This window comes from Melozone crissalis, unplaced genomic scaffold (assembly GCF_028551555.1).
Source record: "Melozone crissalis strain CALT ecotype California unplaced genomic scaffold, PUWL_Pcris_2 ptg000120l_1, whole genome shotgun sequence".
NCBI lineage: Eukaryota > Metazoa > Chordata > Aves > Passeriformes > Passerellidae > Melozone > Melozone crissalis.
This window is the reverse complement of record NW_026535896.1, coordinates 2,517,531-2,543,069: the sequence shown is the minus strand read 5'-3', so window position 1 is coordinate 2,543,069 and position 25,539 is coordinate 2,517,531. Positions and strand designations below refer to the sequence as shown.

General features: G+C 52.6%; 1 protein-coding gene across 1 annotated transcript in view; it reads left to right on the top strand.

Moving 5' to 3' along the window:
• The first annotated feature begins 6,578 nt into the window (after window positions 1–6,578).
• The window catches only part of CDON (cell adhesion associated, oncogene regulated), a 61,117-nt gene continuing 42,156 nt past the window's right edge, over window positions 6,579–25,539 (top strand). Inside the window, exon 1 of the mRNA XM_054292925.1 lies at window positions 6,579–6,697. The gene's annotated coding sequence lies outside the window, so the exon portion shown is untranslated. The remainder of the gene's footprint in view (window positions 6,698–25,539) is intronic.

Below are 25,539 nucleotides of genomic sequence, written 5' to 3'. Positions count from 1 at the left end.
TGGAGGAGCAGGAGAAGGAGGCAAGCTGACACTGGGAACCTGACAGCAATCCCATTTCATGGCAAAAGCCTTGCCAGATTTCCCACTGCCAGCTGAGGGGGGCCCCAGACCTGGCGTGCCTCAGTTTCCCCACTGCATGCCTGCACTGAGGTGTGGCAAAGGGGTTAAAACTGCCTGGGAGGGGTTAAAAGGGGCGATTTCTGCCGGGTTTTATCCAAAACATATGTTTTCACCACTATTCCAGTTATCTGGGATATTTCCTGCGTGTTTGCTCCTATGGCAACCGGCCCAGCATGAAAGACCCATTTACTGGGCCCGGGGATAAGGAGCAGCCATATGGTGTCAATTTGGAGGGAGCTCCATCCCCTCCACCCGGCCCTGGTTCTCCCTCCACCACGGCCTTGGCCCCTCCAGGGGCATCCACCAAGAGCTGGGTCCAGCTGGGGCTGGGAATGGGCACCATCAGCAAGGTGAGGTGGTGGGCTGGGTTTTGGGGAGCTCAGAGGAGGTGGAGGTTGGCTGCAGCAGTGGCCTGGGATCCTTCAGGAGACAGGGATGGAGTGAAGGTACCTGAGATCCTTCAGGAGACAGGGATGGAGTGAAGGTACCTGAGATCCTTCAGGAGACAGGGATGGAGTGAAGGTACCTGAGATCCTTCAGGAGACAGGGATGGAGTGAAGGTACCTGAGATCCTTCAGGAGACAGGGATGGAGTGAAGGTACCTGAGATCCTTCAGGAGACAGGGATGGAGTGAAGGCAGAAGCATCCCCTCAGATCCTTCAGAAGACAGGGATGGAGTGAAGGTGGCTGCAGCAGTGACCTGGGATCCTTCAGGAGACAAGGATGTAGTGAAGGTACCTGCAGCACCTCCTGAGATCCTTCAGGAGATAGGGATGGAGAGAAGGCACCAGCAGTAGCAACCTGGGATCCTTCAGGGGACAGGGATGGAGTGAAGGTACCTGCAGCATTCACCTGGGATCCTTCAGGAGATAGGGATGGAGTAGAGGCAGCAGCACCCCCTGAGATCCTTCAAGAGACAGGGATGGAGTGAAGGTACCTGCAGCACCCCCTGAGATCCTTCAGGAGATAGGGATGGAGTGAAGGCATCAGCAGCACCCACCCGAGACCCTTTAGGACACAGGGATGGGTGAAGGCACCAGCAGCAGTGACCTGGGGTCCTTCAGGACACAGGGATGGAGACAAGAGACCCACAATGCTGATCTGGGATCTGCCAGGAAGATAAGGATGGAGACAACCTCCCTGCAACACTGAGCTCCATCCAGAGAGAAGGTTGAGGACAAACTGCCTGAATTGTGGGCCCAAGGTCTGCCCAGGAGACAGACCAGGCTGGAGAGAGATCCAGCAGGGCTCATTCCAGCCTGGCCTGGGGCAGGCAGGTGCTGGAGAGGTCAGGGCCACAGAACCTTTTATCACCCTCAGAACCCTCAGGAGGGGTGCAGGGGCTCTGTCCCACCCCAGCAGTCTGGGTTCTTCTCAGAGATACCCCCAGTGCCCTGGGAAACCCAACAGCCATGGGGAGGTTCTTGCTCCTTCCTAAACACTCAGGCAATTTTTGGCACCAAACGAATTCCATGGAGTTAAATGACCAAAATACAGGAAAATGAGGCAAAATCATCTTCTAGTCTGCTGGAAAAAAAAATTAAATTAAAAAAAAAGAATTATTTTCTAATAATTCTAATTTACTTTTGTTGCCAGTGGGTGTTTGCTACAGGGGAGATGATAAAGCTGGGCAGGACCAGGCACGGCGTGGGACAGGGGATTTTGGGAATGATTCACTCCCAAAGCCTCCCGCAGAGGTATTTCTGATGGAAAAAAAAAGAAAAAGCCAAAATAGATTAGTTGAGGCTTTTTGAAAGAAAAATAGAGGTTTTACAGAAGTGACCCTTCCCACCAACCTCCCCAATTTTCTTTTTAATAAGGAATAAAAAGCCTTTCAGCCAAAAAAAACCTTTGCTATGAAAACGTGTGTTTGGGTCAAAAAGCCACTTTTCACTGGGGGGAAAATAAACCAACAAAACCCCCCTGACCAATGCACGAAGAGATGGGTTGGCAAATCTCACAGGGACATACATCTTCTTTAGAGGCAACATCTCATCTCTTCTCTTCTCTTCTCCCTCCTCATCCTTTAGTCCTTCTCCTCTTTCCCTCTCCTGTTGTCTCATCTTGTATCTTCTATCCTCCTCATTTTCATCTTGTCTCTCCTCATCTTCCCTTCCCAGGTGATTGTTTTCATGTGTGGTCCATCCCAACACCCCTCCAACCTTTGTCCCCTGTTCTTTATCCATTCCCTTGGAGTGGAAATCCTGGGATTCTCCACTCACACACATTGCCTGCCACGCTGCACATTCAGCAGCTGATGCCACCTGCACTGCCAAGGCTGGGGGGCACCAGGCTGGCACCAGCTGTCCCCTTCTCAAAAAGAACCCAAACCTTCCCTCAATGGAGATCACTGGATGCCAAAGGGCATTGGAGTGTTGGGCTGGCCCTGTGGAGAGACACAGGGCCATGTCTCTGGGACAAGGGACAGGGACACAGGGCTATGTCTCCGGGACATGGGACTGAGACAAGGCACCTGCTGGGATCTGGGCCAGGGTGAAGGGACGAGGACAAGGTTATGGGGACTGGGACATAATGATGGGGACAGGGAGAGATGATGGGGACTGGGATGATGTGACTTGGACAATGTACTTGCTGGGGCCAGGAGATGGGATCAGGAAGGAGGTGCCTGCCATGATGATGAGAACCAGGACAAGGAAGCTGTTGAGGGTGTGGAGGTGGGAACAGGGATCAGGCACAGCCAGGGACAGAATCCAGAGGACCGCAAGAAGGAACCCAGCAGAGCCCAGCATGGCCTTGGGGAGCATCTCCCAGCCTCAGTCACTCTGCCCTGGCCTCGAGCTCTGCACGGAGCCCTCAGCAGTGAGGCGAGCACGGGGGCCTGGCGTGGCTCCCCCTGAGCCCTCAGCAGCGAGGCGAGCACGGGGGCCCGGCGTGGCTCCCCAAAGCCCTCAGCAGTTCAGGCGAGCACAGGGGCCTGCCGTGGCTCCCCCTGAGCCCTCAGCGATGCAGGCGAGCACGAGGGCCCGGCGTGGCTCCCCAAAGTCCTCAGCAGTGCAGGCGAGCACGGGGGCTCGGTGTGCCCCCCCTCAAGCCCTCAGCAGTGCAGGCGAGCACGGGGCCCCAGCGTGGCTCCCCCCGGGCGGCGGCGCTGCCGATCGGCTCCGCGGGCCCGGGAGCGCCGAGCGCGGGCAGCGGGCGCTCGGAGCCGGGGCCTCGCTCCCACGAGCGGATGAAAGGCTCCCTGTCCAAGCGGCATTAGACGCGCTGCGAAGGCTCATTCCCGATCGGTCACGCTCCGAGGCGCAGCTGCAAAACCCCCTCCGGGAGCCCGGGATGCTCCGGGGGCTTTGTTCGGAGCAGCCCCGCTTCCCGGGGAACCGTGACAAGACGATGGGATTACGGGGCAGGAGAAATGAAATAAAATAAAACCCAACCTCGCTGGGACCACGCTGGCTGGGCGGAAAAACAAAGGGGACCCGCAAATTCCCCCGTGCTCCTGCCAGGAACGATGGCCCCACCTGGGCGGGGGGAAGGGGCACGGAGAGGGCTTGAGGATTCCCGAGGAGGGAGGGTGGCTTTGAGGGTGTCCCCCCCATTTCTGCTCCCAAATCCCAGCACTGAGCAAGCAAGGAGTAGGAGGAAAAACCTGCAGGCAAGTAAACCTTATGAGGAGGGGAAACCTTGCATGGAGGGAAAACTTGTGAGGAAGGAAACTTCACAAGGAGGAAAACCTGCAAGGAGGTAAAGTCTTGAAAGGAAGGAAACCTCCAAGGAAGAAAACCTTGCAAGGAGGAAAGCTTGCAAGGAAGTAAAGCCTCAAAAGGAAGGAAACATCAAAGGAAGAAAATCTTGCAAACAGGAAAACTTTCAAGGAAGTAAAACCTTGAAAGGAAGAAAACCTTGCAAGGAGGTAAAGCCTTGAAAGGAAGGAAACCTCCAAGGAAGAAAACCTTGCAAGGAGGAAAACTTCACATGGAGGATAAACTTTGGGTGGGGGAAAATATCGCAAAGAAGGAAAATCTCGCAAGGAAATAAAACCTTGCAATGAGGAAACCCTTAGGCAAGGAAGGAGATCTTGCAGTGAAGGAAATACTTGAAGGAGGAAATAATTTCACGGAAGGAAAAACTTTCAATATAGGAAAATCCTTGTAGGGAGGAAAATTTTACAAGGAAAACCTTTGACAAGGAAGGAAATCTTGCCAGAAGGAAAACCTTGAAGGAGAAAAACCTTCCAAGGAAGGAAACCTGGCAAGAAGGAAAACCTTGAAGGAGAGAAACCTCCCAAGGAAGCAAATCTTGCAAGAAGAAAAACCTTGAAGGAGAAAAGCTCTCAAGGAAGGAAACCTCACAGGTTTGGAGGAAGAGAGCAGGCTGAAGGAGAGGTTCTGCACCTTCCTTCTGGGAGCAGCCCGGTCCCTCCTGGCACAGGGCCCGGCACGGTTTGGCTGAAGTTAATTGGGTTAGTGAGCGGCTAAAGGGCGTAGCTTGTCCAGGCGCCTGCTCCCTAATGAGCATCTCATTTGAATCTATGCAAAATAGCAGGGAGCATGGAGACATGCTAATTAAAGTGATTGCTGTTCGCTAATTAAGCAGCAATTCTCCTGCCCAAGAGGGTATTCTCATGCAAATGCGCTCAAGGAGGGGAAAACATCGCCCCAAAAATTGTACAGGGAGAAATTGCAATTTGGCACCGCCCCTGGTCTGCTAAACACCTTCATTATAATCCTCATTTTGAGTATTTTTATCCCAAAAAACCAGACTTGGCTCTCTTCTGTGCTGAGAACAATCCTGAAGCCCTCATCTTTTCCAGTGGCTGCCATAAATCAAGTCATTTAACTCCTCAGCCGTGCCAACCCCGATTTTGTTTTATTTTGGGGTGCTTTCTTCAGATTATGGGATTTTTAATCTGCCGAGGATTTTTCTACTCTTCATTTTCTTACTTTTTTTCCCCTTTCACACTTGTGGAAATAATGACGTCCTACAGGAAACCTCCTGAGGGATAAAATTAGGGCTGGTAAACACAGGGTAGTGCAGCGTTTTGGTCTCACAGGTTTCTCTGAAAACCATGAGATTTTATTTCAGCTCTAGTTTTTTAGGGGGGGGTTACACTTATTTTTTCTTTATTTTTAAACATAGCAACTGGGTTTCTCTGCATCCATGTGGTGCTGAATCCTTTCCTGGTGAGACTCACCTTGGGATAAATCCCTTTCCAGCTACCACTTGTGGATGTGACCAAAACCCAGCAAATTCCCACAAAACAAGGCATGTTTGGCATATTTGGGTTCTTTTGGAAGGGGTCAATGTTTGGGCACAGTATGAGCCCTTGATAAAGCCCCTTTTTGCTATTTTTAGCCCGAGTACGGGGTTCTTGGTAGCGTCATCTGGGGAAGGATGATGCATGGAGCATGTGTGGGGGCATTTCTCAGCCCTCTGGAAAAAAGCAGAGCCACTCCCTCACTCCAGCGACACTGAGCACAAGCTGCTCGCGGAGTGGGAGCCGTGGGCTCTCCGGCGTGGGGGCGAGCGGACGGGCACGGGATGACCCCGGGCGGCCGCGCAGGTGAGCGGCGCTCGAAGGGGGCACAGGGTGCCTGGTGTGTGCGACTGTCGCACACAGGTGACACACAGGTGGCAGGGCCGTGTGGGTGTGGGAGCGCGGCCGCCCAGGGCGGCACAAGCGGCCGGTCCGTGGGAGCGCAGGCAGCGGTGCGCGGTCACGGTGCCCGGTCACGCACACGAGGGCACTCCGGCCGGGTGCGCGGTGCCCGGTCCCGCCTTCCCCGTGCCGTGGGTGCCCAGTGCACCTGCTGCTCGGGGCTCGGTGCCGCGGGTCCCGGCTCACATGGACGCCCGGTCCCGGAGGTTCGGGAGCGCCGTGGCGCGGGTCCCGGAGGTTAGGGGCGCGGCTCCCGGCTCACACGGATGCCCGGTCCCGGCGGTTCGGGGGCGCTGTGTGCCGCGGGTCCCGGCGCACACAGCTACCCGCTCCCGGCGGTTCGGGGCGCAGTGCCCGGTTAACACGGACGCCCGCTCCCGGCGGTTCGGGGGAGCGGTGCCGCGGTACCCGGCTCACACGGATGCCCGCTCCCGGCGGTTCCGGGCGCGGTACCCGGCTCACATGGATGCCCGCTCCCCGCGGTTCGGGGGCTTGGTGCCGCGGGTCCCGGTGGCTCGGGTTGCGCTCTGCCCGGCGGCGCACGGAGCCCGCGGCGCCCCGCGCGCACGTGCATCCCCTCCACCCCCTCCTGTGCCCCTTAAAGGGCCCGCACCGCCCCGCTCGCCGCGCGCTCGGGCCGCGCTCACCGCCGCCCGCTCCCTCCCCTCCTCGGGCGGTGGGTCCGCCCGCGGGGCACCCGTGCTCCCCCCACCCCGGCCGGCATTGGTTCGCTCCGCGGGGCGGGGCGGGGCGGCGGCGCCTCCCCCGACACGGGGCGCCGGTGGGAGCGGGGCGGGGAGCGGAGCGCGGGGGGAGATAAGCGGCGCCGAGCGGCCGGGCGGCGCTGGATGGAGGCTCCCGCCCGCCGGGACGCCCGCCCCAGCCTGGAATGTCCTGGCGAGCCGCCGCCGAGCGGCACCGGCACCAGGACCGGGACCAGGGAGGGGGCGCGGCGGAGAGGTAACGCGCGCGCTTCCCGCCGCCGGCGCGCGCTGAGGGGGGCGCGGGCGGGCGCGCGCCGGGAGGGGCGAACGCGGCTCCTCCGTGAGGGGCGAGCGGGCCCGGGGCGGCCGCAGGTGGCGGCTGCTGTCACCCCGCAGGGCTCGCCGCGCCGCCCCGCTCCGCTGTGCGCCCTCGGTGCGCGGGGCTGAGCCGGTGCACGGCGCTCCGGGGAGCGGGACAAGCCCTCCGCGCTGCCCGGCTCTGATTTATGGTCTCATTTCGCAGGGAACGCGCCTCCACTCCTCTCTATTTGTCATTTAAACGCTGCTCCGCTTGAAGGAGGTGCCGTAGGGGATGGGTTTGGGGTCGCGTCCAGCCTCTTAACCGCCTTAAAATGGTTAATCTCAATGTTTTTAACCTGTAAGGTCACTTTTCTCTGCAATTAGAGCGGTGGAAAGTCAGTCCCTAAGGCAGGAGGTGGTGTGTGATGCCTGAGGTCTCTGGCTGTAAAGCATCCTGACATCTTATCTCTGTTATTATTATTTTTATTGCATTAAGCTGCCTACCTTCTTAAAGCCACGCGATTCTTGAATTTTAAATTACTTTCCCTTGCTTTATCTGTCTCTTTGCCAAAAACAAATATAAATTATATAGTTCCTGACTTCTCATGGAAGAACTTTCCAGCCGTCTGTCCCATGCTTCCAATGCTGATGTTTTTTAAACCAAGAGGGATGTGTGTTTCAGCCGTGACACACTGTCGGGCAGAAAACAGGCAATGTTTATTTTGCTCCCGCCTCGTAACTGTGTAAAGGCTTGGTGAAAGGGTAAATGTGATGGCTTTATGTAGCTTTTTCTTTTTAATTATTATTTTACTGCTTTCCCCCACTGCCTTGCTGCCTCTGGGAAGGAGCAGTCGCGCCGAGCCTGTGGCTGTAAAGCTGTCAGCTCTGAAGGGCTGTTTACTCAGCGAGCTGTATCTTTCACACATGCACCAGAAATACAATTTACCAACCCAAACAGCAGCTCCGGTCACCGGGGTGACGGGCAGCGTGGACGCTTTGCTGCTCTGCGGTTTTATCCTTCGTGGCCCGGCGTTTTCCTTGAACAAAGCAGGTAATCCTGGGGTGCTGGCGCTCCCAGCCGAGCTGTGGGGAGCCCGTTCGCTTTTCTCCTCATCTCCCCCGACCCGGCTGTTTTGACAGTCGCGATTTATGGGATGTACAGCCTGCCCGGAGCTGCTTTAAGGAGAAAAAGTGCTTTTGTGGTAGCGGTTGCTGCGGGTGACGGCCAGCTACTTTTATATTCCAAAAATTCGCAGCGAACCTTTCCCGGCACAATTCCTTAATGCTTTTCTGTCGAACTTGATATTATTTGCCTTAATTACAGCCAGCATGCTTTTGTTCCACCAAATTAAAGTAGGTGTCGAGAGCATGAGTCAAACGCATTGAAACCAAACCCTGCTTTTTTGGAGCAGCTGCAAGCCTGTCTTGTGGGGAGGACTTGGTAATGGAGTGATTAAAAAGAAATAAATGTTTTTGACCTGTATTCCCCTTTCCATAAGAAGAGGGAAACCTCTGACTGGCTTGGTCTCCACCCCAGAAAATCCTCAGGCTTGTGGGGAGACCCATGACTGTTGCTCAGAGCTGTTGAAAGCTGGACTCAGATAGAGGGTGGGATCCACTGAGTTACCTATCATGTTAAAAGGTGGTGGTTTTTTTCCTCCTCAAGGGGTAGGAAGCGAGATGGGAACTGCTGCGGTGTGGAGGGATTAGTAACTCAGCCGAGGATGAGCGGGATGTGGCTTTGTCGCCTGGATTAATGTGATTTACACCCTTAAGCCGCTCCAAGAGCTCGTAAACAGCCGTGCCCGTGTGTGCAAGGTGAAGTGTGGGCGGGCAAGCTCGGGTACACCACGGGAAGTACCTTGAGGGGCTGGTTTTTGCCATCCTTCATGCAATCATGGTGATTTCTCATCCTTTTTCTCTAGTTTTCATCCTTTTTGCCCCCAAACTCTGTGTTCTTTGCCCCCAAACCCGATATAGTAGCAGTGGGGTTTGGGCTGGCCTCCCTGTGTGCCCTTTCTGCTGGATCACTGGGCTGATCTGGTGCTAAAATTCTTAGGTTTTACCCCAAAACTGAGGGGGGGATGGAAAAAAGCCTTGCAAGGAGAGGCCTGACTGCAGGGCAAGTCCCACCAGTGCTTTCATTATCTCAAGGTGTGCTGTAAGCCCATAAACGAGGCTCCTGCTTACTTTGGCTTGCTGGTGTGCCAGAGGAATAAGGCAGCTGTGCTCTGACTTCAGGTGATGTCACTTGAGAATTTTAACTGTCAGAGCTTAAAAATACCCTGGCTTGTTTAAAGACTGCTTCTGCAGATGTGGGAATGGGGAAGCAAAGCAGTGGATTGTGAGTGCACAGCCACGTCAGGCTCCAGCATCTCATAAATCCCCCTCTGCCTGTCCCACAGCAGAACTGCTCTGCCTGACGAGGCCTCAGGTGTACCATGAGCAGGGCATTAATTGTGGGTGCTCGAGATGAGGCACTGCCATGAGCTGCAGACCAACAAAATTAGTGTCAAAAAAATAATGGGGAAACGTGATGATTAATTAGTTTTGCGAATCAAGCTGTTTTCTGATGCCATGGTACAGTCACAGCACTTTCTCCTGTACGGTGTTGGTGTGACTGGGTGTGTACAGGAGCAGCTGCTGTGATTTCAGGTTGTTTGCAGGGCTGGGTGTGAGGAGCTGTGGGTCAGGGGCTGCTCTCTGGGTGTTTGTGTGTGCACATGGAATGAGCTGTATTGAGAAGGTTCCCTGTGAGCTGTTTCTAGTTCTGTGTGTAAAAAGGCATTGAGCTTCACCTGGATTTCCCATATCACTCACCTAACCCACTCTTCACACCTGCTCCAAGAGCTCCTTTACCTCCTCTGTTTCTGCCATTTCTGCCAGTCTTTGAGCCTGTGGTGGAACCTCCTGCTCTGCATCTTCCTCATTCCCATGTCCACTGATGTGACTCTGGGTGGGTTTCATTGCCGTGCTGTGGTCATGGCACACAGTCCTATCCAAAATGACATGGGAATGTGGTGATCCTGTTGGTGAGACTTCAGACTTTGGGTTTAGTACCAGAAAACCCTGAGACTGAGCAGGTTTTGACCCACAAACCTGCTGGGATTGGGTATCTCACGTAATGGTTTTTTATGGAATCGCTTTAATTGGTGACTTGGAAATGGAACGTCTTTTGTTAGGCAACATCTCATTAGTATAAATTAATTGATACTGTAAACTTGCCCTTTGTACATAGGGTCAGGTTTTTGTCTCCTGCCTTGCTTATGAGCTGCTGAGTAGTCAGTGGCTCCCTTGAGCTGAGTTCTACCCCTGCCTCCTCAGTGCAGTGGTCTGCTGTCAGTTCTCTGGTTCTTGGCTTTTCAGTGGGCTGGGGAGCTTCAGAACCAATTTCCGTCTACAGCTGGGGTGAGACTGAGCTAAAAACCTTGTTTCAAGTGGAACTGCTCAATTTCCTGGAAATTTCCTCCTTAAATGGGAATTTGCAGCTTGCCTTGCAACCCTGACTCTCAAGCTGGTACTTGGGCACCAAACTGTGTTCTCTGTCCATTATTTTGCTATTTTGACATATTTTGTTAATTTCGACCTATTTTGTTGTTTAGGCTGGTACTTGGTTGGTTCTCCAGGTGTTTTCTTACTCACTTTCTGCTCTCCTGGAGGCCTCCCTGAGCAAACCCTGCTGTTGTGTGTCCCCTTGTCCTGCATTATTTGCTCTGGGATGGTGTTTGTCTTTGACAAAGTCAGCAAAAACCTCTTTGCTGTGTTACTTTGGCTAGTGAGAGGTCTCCAACTATGCTGGCCCAAGAATTTCCTGACTAGATAGTTTCCTGTGTGTGTACATGTTCACTTTTTTCAGTTGAGTGTTCTTCCAGTGATTTCCTTGGTAGATGGCTCAGGACAGCTTCCAGTGCGTCAGAGTTTTCCACTTGTGTTCCCTAGCTCACTTCTCCCTCTCTGCTGGGGATGATGCTTCTCAGTGACAGCCACCACTTTAGGGGAGCTGCTTGTTCAGCCCAGTAAGGGATTGAGCCTTGTACCCCCACACCACCTGCCATTTCCATTAAGCCCATGCTCATTCTTTCTGTGTGAGAAATATCTGCTGTCTTTCAACAGGAGGGAAAACAATCACGTAAGGTGGGTTGTTTTCTTCCCATTTTCCATACCTATGAGATGTCTTGGAGCTCTTCTAGCCAGGTGGGACTCTATTTTTTTTTTTCTTTTTCTCCCCTTTTTCCCCCTCCCCAGCTGCTTGGGCGCAGTTTCACGTTTCAGCTCCGTCTGAGGGCTGGCTGCTGCAGGAGGTGGCAGGTACATTCCTGCCTCTTCCCTGCTGCGGGAATCCAGCGCTGGAGCAGCCCCAGGGGAGTGACTCCAGCTAACCCTTCAGAAAAAACAAAAAAATACCCAGGCCCCAAACTTTCCTGGATCTTGCCCTGCAGTTAGAGTTGTTAAATCTTCCACTTGGATGACTGGGATTGCCCTGAGGGGCTGGAGGGGGGGATGGCCCCTTTTGGCAGCACTGGCTTCCAAATTGGCTTTGCTGTCTCCTGATCCTGTGTGCTCGCTGTGCTGCTCAGCCAAGGGTGGGTGCCTTCAGAGAGGGAGGGGATCTGGCCTGGAAATGCCCATTTGAACCAGTCCAGCTCACAGAAACGGCATGGAAAAAGGATAAAATAATTCCCTAAAGCTCAGAGTGAGCAAGACCAGCTTGGCTGGGATGTTGCCATCAGCTTGGCAGCAGGAGGGAGCTGGGGCAGGGAAGGAGAAGGAGACTGAGACCATCCCTTTGGCATGGCTGAGCTGAGGGGTGAAACCACACCCTCGGCCTCACCTGTCTCTGATCACGTCTGTGATTTATACCCTGGGTTCTGCTGTTTAGCTTTCCCCACAGACTCCAACCATTGGATCTGATAATGAACCAAGTGGTTGAGTCTTATTTGTTTAATTCAAAGAGCAGTTTAATGCTTCCTTCCTTGCAGTCTGTGGAGGCTCTGCCTTGCAGCCCGTGGTTTTCTTTGCAGTAAACCTATAAAATACCAAGACAAGGCCTAAAAGGCTTGAGCTGTGAGTAGCTTGTCATTGAAACGGTCTTGGCAAAGAGGGTGAGCACCACAAATTCACATTTTTGGAGGGGTTCACAGGTGTTTTGTCTCTACAGAGGTTGTGTTGCCTGTCAAGCATTCCCTGCCAGCTCTCCTGTGTGCTGGTGAGCCCTGGGTCTTGTGGGCTGCCAGCTCCAGCCAGAGGGGAGCCCTGGGGAGCTTCCTGCCCCCCCCTTAATCTTAGACAAAGAACAGCCAGATCCTGAATGTCTCTGTAACCGCTCTGTGGCATCTGCTGAAGCACCAAAGTACGGACATGCTGGCCATGTCCAGCCTCCTGGAGTTGCTGTTGTATTCTCTGTAGACACCTTCTAGCTGGAGATGTTCCTGCAGGGGGATGGGATGGCACCAGGGGGTTTTGTTTCCCAGTCCCCAGTGAGTTAAAGAAACCATTTATGGTTTCTTTCTGGGTAAAATGCCTCACTCTAAAGTAACTTGCAATAAATTAATCTTTTTTCCATGCCAGTTTGGATGGTGAGGACCCAGGTGACTGTTCTTCTCCTGGGGAACAAAAACAATGGAAAGGGGGACAGTTCATGTGGCCCCTTCTGGAACAAACAGTGATTGTTTGGAGTAGAAATGCCCAGCTTGCTTCCAGACCAATCCACTTGAAGTTACTGCAGACAGGTGGTATGTTTTCAGTTTTTAATTTCTTTTTCCTTTTTTTTTTTTCCTTGCTTGTTGTTAGTGGAGAGCTGATAGATCGGCCCAAATAAGGCCATGAGCAAGGCTGGCCATTTCCAGGAGGATCCACAGACAGTCCGTGCATGACTTGTTGCCTTTATCTCTGAGATCAGGAGATTCCTTTGCAGTGATGGATTAATCCACCCTTGAGTGAATAATATAACTGAGAACAAGTAGGAGCCAGCGCTCCAAACAGATGATTTGTTCAGTACGTGTGTGCCTCCCCTCCCCCTCTGAAAAGCATCTTTCTTCACCGTTTCATTCAGCCTGTTGAAACCTCCCAGCAACCTGTGTCTGCCCCAGCCCCCAGCCCTGCCAGGATGGGGCTGTGCCAAAGGCCTGTGCTCCCAGGTGCAGGGAAGATAAACCAGGATGGAGAGAAGGAGCCCGTGGGCTGCTGGGCTGTGATGTCACCTGTCTGCTCTGGCCATGACATCACCTGTCTGCACGTCCTGGCTGTGGGGGAGAGTGTTGGTGCTGGCACCTGCCTGGGCTGAGCTTGCACAGCTCTGTCTCTGCTGCAGTGACTGTACCCCTGGGCTGGGTGTGCACAGCTCTGTCCCTGCTGCAGTGACTGTACCCCTGGGCTGAGTGTGCACAGCTTTGTCCCTGCTGCAGTGACTGTACCTCTGGGTGAGCTTGCACAGCTCTGGTCCCTCTCTGACAGTGACTGTACCCTGCTGCAGTGACTGTACCCCAGGGTGAGCTTGCACAGCTCTGGTCTTTCTATGGCAGTGACTGTACTCCAGGGTGAGCTTGCACAGCTCTGTCCCTGCTGCAGTGACTGTACTTCTGGGTGAGCTTGCACAGCTCTGGTCCCTCTCTGACAGTGACTGTACCCTGCTGCAGTGACTGTACCCCAGGGTGAGCTTGCACAGCTCTGTCCCTGCTGGCAGTGACTGTACCCCAGGGTGAGCTTGCACAGCTCTGTCCCTGCTGGCAGTGACTGTACCCTGCTGGCAGTGACTGTACCCCAGGGTGAGCTTGCACAGCTCTGTCCCTGCTGGCAGTGACTGTACCCTGCTGCAGTGACTGTACCCCAGGGTGAGCTTGCACAGCTCTGTCCCTGCTGGCAGTGACTGTACCCTGCTGGCAGTGACTGTACCCCAGGGTGAGCTTGCACAGCTCTGGTCCCTCTCTGACAGTGACTGTACCCCAGGGTGAGCTTGCACAGCTCTGGTCTCTGCTGGCAGTGACTGTACCCTGATGGCAGTGACTGTACCCATGGGGTGAGCTTGCACAACTCTGGTCCCTCTCTGACAGTGACTGTACCCGTGGGCTGAGTGTGCACAGCTCTGTCCCTGCTGGCAGTGACTGTACCCTGCTGGCAGTGACTGTACCCCAGGGTGAGCTTGCACAGCTCCAGTCCGTCCCTGGCAGTGACTTTTGTAGCTCATATGCTGGATCTTGTTGCTTTACCGTCTTGGAATGCATCGGGAGCATGGTCTGCTCCTGTTGATAGGCTCCAAGAAGGTGTGAGATGCCTTGCACAGCTCTGGTCCCTCCCTGCAGTGACTGTACCCCTGGGTGAGCTTGCACAGCTCTGGTCCCTGCTGGCATTGACTGTCCCCAATGTGAGGCAGCAGGCTCTGCATCCAGGAGAAGCTGTGTGAAGGAGCTGGAATATTGGCACTGGGGGAGTGAACTCACTGGGCAGTGAGTGGCTTTCAACAGAAATAAGAAATAAGATATTTAGGAAGATGGTTCTTCAGTTGTGCCAGGGCAGAGCTGTAACTCATCAGCAGAGCCATGGCTTCTGGAGATGCCTGGAGATGTCCTGGAGCTGGACACCAAGGGCTTCAGTGACACATGGACAGTCCTTGTTAGCACACCCCCAGTACAGAAGACAAGGCTGGAAGGGAGTTGTGCAGCTACAGCAGAGGAATTCATGTAGTGAGATCTGTTATCATCCCTGTGGATACACTGGAATAATTCTCTGGCAGCTCATGTGCTGGGTCTTGTTGCTTTAACATCTTGGAATGCCTCAGGAGCATGGTTGCTCCTGTTGATAGGCTCAGAGAAGGTGTGAGATGCCTGGGGCTCCTCCTGCTCAGGGACCCTCCCAGGCAGTCACAGTCTTATTGAGAAAAGCTTTGATAGCTCAAGGTCAAGTTGGTAAAGGTCTCCAGCTTTGGGAACTTTTCCCCAAAGCTTTCCTTGCTTTTCCCCACAAGTTTTCCTCGTGTCATGAGTGCCAGCAGCCTTGCCTTGATCCCATTCTCTTGGGGTGTGGGATTGGAAGCATTGGTGGCAGCTTTCAGCTGCGTTTTGGAGAGTTTCTGTGCTCTGTGGGGTGAAGATAACATATTTTAAATGGCATTCTCCCTCTGGAGAACGGGCTCTGCTGCTGTTGGCTGTACATAATTTCTGGGAGCTGAGGAGTTTTGCTGTGTAATGTTCCAACTCCATGTAGATTAAATGTATTGTGGAGTCAAAATAAACAATAGCATGTGGTTTTCCTTTGTTCCCCCCCCCCTTCCCCGCAATGAGAGTTCACAAAAGTTCTTGAATTAGGGCTCTGCGTGCCATACGCTCGAGCGTAGGCTCAAATTTTCATAAAGCTTGCTGAGGGCTGTTGCTGCTGGGGAGCACTTTCTCCTTTGGGATGGCTTTGGAAATCTCTTTGTTTCTCAGGAGCTTTTTCTGAAGGTGTGTTTTAGTGCAGCACTCGGATGCTTGCTGCCTTAAATGCTTTGCAGTGACAACGTATTGCAGCTTGATGGAGATTTGAGACTCCTCTAATAAAATGCAAGGGAAGGAGGAAAACCCCGAGGGTTTTTTGGAACAGAAGATGTTTTCTGTTCCTGCCACTAATCTCTGTTGCAGAATGAAATAGGAATGTATACTTTAAATCTCTGTCAGGGTGTAGAAGGAAGCTGGCAACGGATGTAATCAAAAATGTTATTATCAAAACTCTCTAAGTATGTTGAAATTTCAAACTTAATGATATCATTTTAAATTCAGCTATTCAGACTGAGGCATGGTTTTGGGGTGCAGATTGCACTTCCAAATTGTGCATCAAGATGGACCAGAGAGGAGTTTGGAGCAGACTGTAGGTGGTGGGTACTGCAGTGGTATGGCTGGAGTCTTCAGCCCTGTGATTTCCAGTGACTGGGGTGGCAGCATTAAATTGAGGTGTGGTTTTCTAGATTAAGGACTTTGTGGCTGAGCACTTAAAAAAGGGTCCAGTTTCCAAGTTAGCATTTTTCCTAATTAGTGCGTTTGCCGTGGCTTGTACGTAACCAGCACAGGTAGAAAGTGTACATGTTCAGAGTTTGTCTGAAACAGCTCTGGGCACAGTGAACACAAAAAAGCACACCAGATCTGATGTGCAGCAGCAAATACTCTACCTAGTGCAAGAGGAGACAGAAAGTTTCCAGCCTTAGACTTGGAATAAGGGAACTGTGAGTAACCTTCACCCTTGTGACCCTTCAGCCTCAAGTGGAGAGGCTGCAGGTTTGAGGATGCAGAAGAAGCTCAAGTCCTTCTCTGAGCCGAAGGTGTGAAGCTGTTTATTTTCACTGGGACAATGTATATATTGCAGGAGGCAGATCCTCGCCTGCTTAACCCAAGCACTCTCTGCTTATCTGGGCTCTGGCGAGTGTACAAGTGTTGTCCCTTCTAATCCCCCAACATTAAACAGTCCAGGCACCTTTCCCTGGCTGAGCCTGGGACTGCTTTAAAAAACACACAGAGAGAAGCCAACAAAAAAGAAACATTTGCTTTCTTTGCCAAGTTTAAATGAAGACTAATGCCGTGGTGCTGCTTAATCTTGTTTTTCTTGCTATCTGATGGATGCTAACGTGGGATGGAATCAATCCCGGCAGCCGGTTATCTTTGCAGGGCCCCCACGTTGCTGAGCTCGGCATTCGAGTCTCGTGGGGGAGTTGATTTGCTATGAAGAGTCTGGAAATTTCTTCCTACGTGGTGAAGCTGTGGCTGGGGCATCCGTCTTCCTTTGGGAAGGTGTCTCCAGGAATTGCCAGCCTGCTGTTGGACGTCCAAACAGAAATCCTGTTCGGCAGAGCGGGATGTGTCTGAGCGAGTGAGAACAGGGCACAGTCAGGTGAACCTGGCGGAAATTTCTCCCTGGTCCCTGTGATGAAACTTAACTCCTTTCCTATCAGTCACTCGTGTTTGAACTGGTTCTGCTGGGAGCAGCTGCCATGGCCCCGATTTGCAGGAGGAGGTTTGGGCTCTGACTCACGACCTGCCCCTGTGAGGGTGCTGCCCTGAGTGCCCCCAGCCCTGGGCAGGGGTCCCTGCTGCTGGCAGGCTGGGCTTGGCTGCAGTGAGTGGAGCAGGAGGGCTGCAGGAGCCAAACCCTCAGGCCAGAGCTTCATGATGACTGCTGGATCAAGGCTCTCCTTCGCTCTGCTGGCGTGAGGAGGGAGGCGGGAAGCTACACCGGTGCTGGGTTGTGCAACACCACTGAGCAGAGCCAGCCCAAAGCCTCCCTCTCTTTCCCCCATATTCCACCACCCCTCTCCTTGCTTGGGAGCCAGGTTGGTTTGTTGTAGCAAACCTGGCCTGACCAACACAATTTTTCATTTCTTTTTCTGCTGAGCTGCTGCTTTTGTCTGGGCCTGAGGCAAAGGGGCTCCTTTTGCTAAGCAATATTGTCAGTTGTGTCAGGATTCCTTCCCTCGAGGTGAAGAAGTGCAGGAGTGTGCGTTTGCCAGAGAGCTCGGACTTCAATTTTGAAACCAGGTTTGGTCTTTTGAGCATGGGGGAAGGGAGGGGAGGAGAGCAGTAAAACTGAATTACTGTAAGGCTGGAGGATGGATTGTGTGAAGGCTTGTTTTAATCGGGGGAGGAAAGGCCGGGGTCTTTCCTGCTCTCTCCCTCAGCTGTCCCTGGTTAGCTGGTTTGCTTTTTAATAAGCATTGTTCTGCCTGGAGCCTGGGTCCAGCAGCAGGGAGTGTTGGCATTGCCTGTGACAGCGTGTGGACAGCTGTAACAAGGGGGGAAGCAGTGACTTGGAGTGCAGGGCAGCACTTTTGTGTAGAAAGCAGAGCCCAGATGGGTCTGTTGCTGCAGCCTGAGTTCCAGCACGGTGAATTCTGAGGTGCCTAACAACTGTGCTGTAACACAGGCTTGGCTCTCTGCTTCCAGTGCACCTCCCATATCCTGCAGCCATGAGTTCACAGGCTCCTAATTGCATATGATGTAAGACAGCAGTAGATGAGGTTGCTATAAATTCTGGCTGCAGGTGTGGATTTAATGGCTGTGCTTCCCTTTAAGGGCTCACGGATAGCATGGATCCCTGCAAGTTACAACAGAGCGACTTGGACTGGGGCTAGCACAGCTAAAAGAACCCATTTGTCTGCGTTTTTTAGAGCTCTTGCTTGCTGGAGGCTACCAAAGGACGAGGTGTCAGTGTTCATCTGGAATTGCCTGGGGAATGAGCTCGCTGTCCTCTAACAGAGCTCAGCCAGGTTCTAATTCTTTCCATCAATGTTCTCTCAGGGCTAAACCACCCAGGTGAGAGGATGTCACTGGAAGGGGACCTTTGGGCAGTCCGTGTGGACACAAGCACCTTTGTCTGAGAGTATGGCAGCTTTTTCTGATGGCCAGTGCAGGACTGTGGTTCTTCTAGTCATTTTTATTTTTTATTCATGCTGGATACTGGTTTTAGAAACCATAGACAAATAATAATCATGGGTGATGGTCCTTGACTTGCACAATGCAAGCTTTTTGGAGGGAAAAATCCACCCCCTGAGGCAGTTACTCCAGCTTGCTGTGATGTGTGCACCTGTAGCTCGGATAATTAGGATGGGGAGTTCCCTAGCTCCCTTGAGAAAAGGGGCATGGCTCACTTGGGGTTTGGTTTTGTATATTTTTCTTCATTTTTGCACACATTCTTGCAGCCCAGGGTTTATTCAACATACCAGGGTGTTGCTTCATGAGTTGAGCTGAGGCCTCACGCTGTTCGAGTGCTAAGTTCCTGTTCTTGGATGTCCATTCCCAGCCCCTCCTTTGGGCTGGTGCTCCAGGACTGCATGGGGAGCTGAAACTGCTCCCTCATCCAGGTGAAAACTGAACCTCATTTTTCGTCTGGCTGAGTTTTCAACTGGATCTGCCAGCAGATCTGACTCACTTGCTGGCCGCAGGATCCCTGCTGCAGATAGGGGAGTGCAAGCCAGGTCCTGAAGGAAGGTGTTGCTGCCCTCCTCGGCAGCGGCCCATCTTTAAATTGGCTGAAAAAGGGTTGCGAAATCTCATTCTTGCTAAAAACCAGAGCCGGAGAAGGAAAGCAGGCGCCTCTCCCCGAGGCTGAGGCCAGCCCTGAGGAAGGAGGGGAGGGGGTCTTGGCCCAAGGACCCTTGCAGGGACATGACTGAAGGCAGCAGAGCTGGCACAGGTGTCCCTTCGGTGGAATGGCACAGGTGTTGAGCTGAATGTGGAGAAGAAAATGGAAATATGAGGCAAAGTAGTGCCGAAGCAGGGGAGATAAAGATAGGGGAGATTTGGGGGGCCTCGAGGAGCAAAGGGTGAGAATTTTGTATGTATTTGGCCTACTGTGATAGAACTGTTAAACTAATGATACCCTTAGCTCCCTTGGGGGCTGAAAGCCCTGATTTAGGCATTTAAGCATAATTGCAGCCCAGCAGAACTATGTATCAGGCTAATGCTCTGTTCTCTGGCTTCCCTGAGGCCAGAGGAGGCAGGAGCCATTCCCACTTCATTAGTGTGGCAGCAGGGGGACTGTCTCAGCTCCTTTGCTGAAGTTAATAATAAAATTAAACTAATTGTTACGCCTGTTTGTGGAGAGGAAAGTGTGGCTTCGGGGATGATTTATTTCTTTTTCTCCTGATGCCTGTCTCGCTGTGACCGGTGTAGGAATGGCAGGATGGGAGCCCCAGCTCTCCCCCCTGGGAGCACAGATGTGACTGGGGAGTGTTTTCATCTGTGTGTGCTGAGGCACAGTGCACAAACTGTTAAATTTCCTTCCCTCAGCTCCCAGATCCATTCCTCCAGCCCATGCCAAGGCATGCGTTCTTCTATCAAGACCATATGTACGCCAGGACCAAGGTTCTAAAGTCAAGGTGTTTTTGAAATATTGGAGCGCAAATTAAGGATTTGAGTAATCTTAACTGTCTTCTAAAAAAAAAAAAATTCTCTATCAGCCTCACGTATAACTCAAAAGATTAATGGAAGGCTAAACTTTGATCCAAGTCCAACAACTGATACCAACCATGAGACTTTCCAGGCCTGGAATCAAAATAGAAAAATCCAATAAAAAATGTCTCCTTCTGCATCTTTGAGGCACACAGCCTCTTGGCCATGGTTTGGGCTATTACTGCTGTTTTTTCCTCAGTTTTGCTTAACCTCTTCTTGTGTCACCTTTGTCCTGTGCCACTGAACCTTACCTAGAGCAGTTTGAGTAAATTAATGACAATATTTAGGGTGTTTGATAGCTTGGTAGGAAACACATCTGCCTGATTATTGAGAAAGACCAGCAGGATGTGAGATCCCCTGTCCTCTCTGGGGCTCAGTCACTGTCTGGTTTGCTCAGCACTGTTTGTTTTTCCTGCCATCTGCCACCCGAGCAAACACTTGCTCTGTATTTTGACAAAAATATCAACTTTCAGGTCTTTAAGGTCCCTTCCAATTCAAGCCACTCTGTGAACAGTGATGTGACATTAGAAATTCCTGCACAATTGATAAGGGACTTTAGCCTCAGAATTGTTCTTTGGATTCATCACTGATTCATGAGGGGTTAAATGGTGTGAAGCAAGAAAAAAGCTCATGCAAGGCTGCTTATAAAAATAAATGTTACCTAAAAAGAGGTAAAAATACCAATTGAATCCTTAGTGGGAATTAGCATAGGAAGCACTTGGATCTGGGTTACCCCTGGTGGGTATGGGCAGAAATGTGGAGGCATTACCAAAATCCAAGCTGCGGATTGCAAAGTTTGAGCAACTGTAATTTCTCTCCTTTGTTCAGGAGATCCTTATCCTTCTGATAAGGATCTGGAGGGTGCACTTTCATTTGTTTAAAATGCAATAAATAAATATGAACAGAACATCAAAGGATGCTTTTTCTTGTAATTTTTTAGTGCCTCTCCCCTCAGTGTTTCTGCAGTGTTTCTGTGGATCCCTGGGCGTCTGTTTCATTGTGTTTGACTCGTTTGTGTCTCTCATGCTTGGTTTATAGGGTTACTATCAGGAAACTGATTTTTCTGGGGTTTTCCCTTTCACATGTTTTTTTTTGGGCATTAAGAAAATCCCAGGCGTATGGGACCGTTCGGCAGAGTTCTGCGTGTTTCCTAAAAGCACATGGAAAATCCCTTTGAAGAATGTAATTTTATTGCTTACACTCACAAAATCCTCTCTTTGGTGATGCCATAATTCCAACACAAATGCTTAATTACGGTATTTTTTTACAAAATCCCCGACCCTTCTGTAGCTGCCTGGCTCCTTATCTCAGGCACTCGGCTTCCTGTGATTTAGTAGCGCACAAACTGCAGCTCCAGTGCTCGAGGTGGAGAGGGGTAAAACGGGAGCACTTGAATGTTTTCTGCCCAAGCTGTGATTACAGCCTGGCGTTTCCCGGCGCTCGAGCCTTCTCTTCGGAGTGTAATTAGGAACACATTGATTCTTATTGCAGCTGGCAGCTGCTCGCTATTGCCTTTTTCAGCTTCTGACCCCCATAGTCCCGCTGACCTTTCCTGGGGTTAGTCGTAGGCCCTTTTCATTGTGATGGGCTCGAAGTGGCTCATGTGGAGTTGATTATTTCCTTGCTTGTCTGGCCTTTTTGGTGCCATAACTCCAAGTCACTTCCATTTTTTTCCCCTGCTTTTGGCTGACCACAGTGAAAGGAAATGCTTTTGCTGGCGACAGGATCGGTTTGCACGCTTGACTGACTCGATTGAGACCCTGAAAGGGGGGGGAGGGGGAGGGTAATGAACACTGTAGGTGCTGCATTTGCTTTTTAAAGGTTGATGGTAATGATTGAGTGGTCATTAGGCATTCATAAAAATGAGGCTTCGTTGCCTTTTGGCGCTCGGAGCCGCGCGGGTTGGCATTAGGGGCGCGTCTGTCGCATCCCGCGGGCAGCGGTGGCTTCGGGAGCGGCGCGGTGGGTGCGGAGCATCCGCTGTCACCTGCGTGGTACAGCCCTGGAGCATCCGCTGTCACCTGCGTGGTACCGCCAGGCTGTCCCAGGCCCGGAGCGCTCCGCTGTCACCTGTACAGCACCACTGGGCTGTCCCAGGCCCGGAGCGCTCCGCTGTCACCTGTACAGCACCACTGGGCTGTCCCAGGCCCGGAGCGCTCCGCTGTCACCTGTACAGCACCACTGGGCTGTCCCAGGCCCGGAGCGCTCCGCTGTCACCTGTACAGCACCACTGGGCTGTCCCAGGCCCGGAGCGCTCCGCTGTCACCTGTACAGCACCACTGGGCTGTCCCAGGCCCGGAGCGCTCCGCTGTCACCTGTACAGCACCACTGGGCTGTCCCAGGCCCGGAGCGCTCCGCTGTCACCTGTACAGCACCACTGGGCTGTCCCAGCCCCGGCGCGCTCCGCTGTCACCTGTACAGCACCACTGGGCTGTCCCAGCCCCGGCGCGCTCCGCTGTCACCTGTACAGCACCACTGGGCTGTCCCAGGCCCGGAGCGCTCCGCTGTCACCTGTACAGCACCACTGGGCTGTCCCAGCCCCGGCGCGCTCCGCTGTCACCTGTACAGCACCACTGGGCTGCCCCAGGCCCGGAGCGCTCTGCTGTCACCTGTACAGCACCACTGGGCTGTCCCAGCCCCGGCGCGCTCCGCTGTCACCTGTACAGCACCACTGGGCTGTCCCAGCCCCGGAGCGCTCTGCTGTCACCTGTACAGCACCACTGGGCTGTCCCATCCCCGTCACCTGCACGGTACCGCCGGGCTGTCCCATCCTCAGAGTGCTCCGCTGTCACCTGAGCTGTCACCTACGCGGTACCGCCTGGATGTCCCCGCCCTGTCACCTGTACGGCACCACCGGGTGTCCCAGCCCCGTCACCTTTGCGCCCCCCCCGGGCTGTCCCAGCCCTGTCACCTTTGCGGTACCGCTGGGCTATCCCAGCCTCGCCGGGCTGTTCCATCCCCGGACCGCTCCACTGTCACCTGTGCAGCCCCACCGGGCTGTCCCAGCCCTGTCACCTGTGCAGCAGCACCGGGCGGTCCCAGCCCTGTCACCTCTGCAGCACTGCCGGGCTGTCCCATCCCCATCACCGGTGCAGCACCTCTGGGCTGTCCCAGCTCTGTCACCTTTGTGGCACCACGGGGCTGTCCCAGCCCCGCAGTGCCCGGAATAACCCGCGCACGTTCGGCCGTGAAGCCGCGGGCAGGCTGCCCGGGGCTGCCGGGGGCTGCCGGGGGCTGCGGGCTGGAGCCCGCTCCTCCCAGCCCCGAAAGCTAATGAAGGCTATGTGCCAGCTGTTACACTCATTTTGCCGGACCCCAGGAGGACAGCATGAAGACAGTCAGTGATCAAAGGCTCTGGAGATCACTGAGGAGCCGAGAGCGGCAGGAATGTCTGCTTGCTTTCTCTTGGAATGCCACAGGCTTCAATACCTCCTTTTTTTCTTTTTTTTTTCTTTTTTTTTTTTTTAGGTGTCTTGGTGTGAGATTTAATGATCTAACTCAGCTTGCTCACGCTGAAGCCAGAGTATTTTACTTAATTCAAGGGGATTCATTTGCTCTAAATTTAGGTGGTTTGAAAATTCGTGGGGTTTGTTGTACTGATAACAAGTTAAAATGAAATTTTTCTTGGTAATTCTAATAAATGACCTAGGGGGAAAAAAACCAATTTGTTGAACTTTGGGTGTTAAATCACATACGGCACTATAAAATGAGGTGAGATAAATCAATTTTGAATTGATGCTGTTTAGGAAGAATGGGAAATGTGTGTATCCAAAGCTGGTACACTGCAGAGGGCTGTCACAGTGCAGCTGGTGGGCAGAGCCGTCCCCAAGCCTCAGTCACTTTTTCCTTGGGCTTCTTAGCAAAGGCTGTCAGCTCCTGGAGGCGGAGTGGGCAACCTGAATAACTCCCTCTGTTCCTGAGCGTGCTGTTTCCTTCCTCCTCCTCCTTCTGCTCTACCCAACATTTATAGGACCTGGAGCGTTTGGGTAGTGCAGAAACCCTTCCTCGTTTAGCTGCTCCTCGTGGAGCAGCTCACTGAAGGTTGGGAGAGTGTTGGAGCGGGGAGTGGTGGAGCAGGAGTGCATCAACACATCGAGGTGGGGTGGTGGCTGTTGGGAAGGGAGGTCCTGGTGGTGTCCTGCCAGCTGGTCTGAGATGGCAGGAAGATGATTCAGGGAGCTAAACCAAAATGGGGATGAGATAATGCTCTTTTCATAGTGACTCTGCCCTCAGCTGCAAGGGTGGAGAGGAGAAGTTCACGCTCCAGTAAATAAGTGGGGCAGGATCTCAGCTGTGTTTGGAAGGACACAGGAGCTTGGCACCATGGGAATGCATGGCAAACAGCATTTTGTCATCTTCTAGAGTGTGTGGAGGGCAAGCTTGGGTAGGAGTAAGTTAATTTGGAGGTGAGGGCTAAGTTACAGTGCCAGACCAGGCCTGTGAGCTGTACATTGAGGACCCCTGGTTTCTGGAGAAGCAGTGACAAACATGAAGCTTTGGGAAAGGACAGGAGGGTCACTGCCAGGGCTGCAGAAATCCTGGCTGCTCTGCTGCCTGTGCCTCAGTAGGGTGCTTCAGTGGGCCCACAGGCTGCTCTCTGGTCCAGGGTGACCCATGGCCATCCTGGTGAGGTCTCCAGGCCATGCCAGCTGTGTGCCAGGCTGTTGTGCCATGCTGGTGTTGGGGACAGCCCTGCTCCCGTGCTGGGAAACCACTGTTGAACTGTGCCCTCCCCTCTGTTTGCAGTTAGAGGTGATGGTTTATTTTCCTGCCTGTGCACAGCATTCCAGAGGTTGTGGGGCTGAAACTGGGAGCTGCTGGACTCCTGTGCCCACAGCTCTGTGCTGAGGGGTTCCTTTCATAAAAGGACTTGTCCTCTGTGACAAACGAGGCACACAGCTAGAGTTGTGTCATGTGCAGAAATACTCTGTCTTACTAATTATGTGCAGAAGTAGCAGGCACACGTTTCTGGGTGCCCCTGTGTGTGCAGGATGCTTCCTGGGGCAGGCATCCATTGGAATGGTCGGGATGACCCCTCCCCCTGACACAGGTCTGTTATCTTCCTTGTTTCCCTTGATCCATGAGCAATAACATACTTCAGAGCTGACAAGGAGGTCAAGTGCTGCATGAAGATAACTGGGGGATGACTTTAGGTGAAGAGGTCTGGGTGGAAGTAGGAGAAATGTGGCCTTTGCCATGCTGTGTCTTTCTGCTGGGCTGGAGAAGTGGCCAGTGAAAGTGAAATGTACATTTTCCTGATCCACGAAAACCATGTCTGTCTCTATTCAACCTTGAATATTATTTATATTAATAACTCCTCTTTTAGTGTAACATGCTCAGACAGTGACACCTCTTACTAAACACCGACACCTCTTACTTCAAAATAATTCTGACTATTTGATCCACAAGTGATGGAGGTACATCCTTCCAATCTAGGAACAGTGAACAGTGGGCAGAGTTCTGAGCAGAGCTCATCTTGGAGTCTAGGGCACTAAAATGGAGTCACACCTAATAAAGATGCTCCTCTTTCACATCCCAAAAGGACCCCAGTGACTGGTATTTGCTGTCAAAATGTCCTAAATTTGCTGTCAAAATTACCTGTCAGGGTTATTGAAAAGATAGCAAAGGGGAAGAGTCATGTTTTTCCATCCCTAGGGCTTTTTTAATACAATATTAGAGGCAGAGTTTCTCCATGGGATTTCTAAAGACCAAAAGCTATGAGCTGAGGTCTTTCTCTCTTCTCTGTTTTTAACAAGGGGCTTCTGTATTGTCACCATCTACAGAAGAAAAAGAAAGAAGCATTTTTGGGTTATGTTGTGTTGCTGGATCTTCCCCTGTGTTCCCAGATCTAGCAGTGAGCAAGATGTTTCTGCCATCCCTTCAGAAGCAG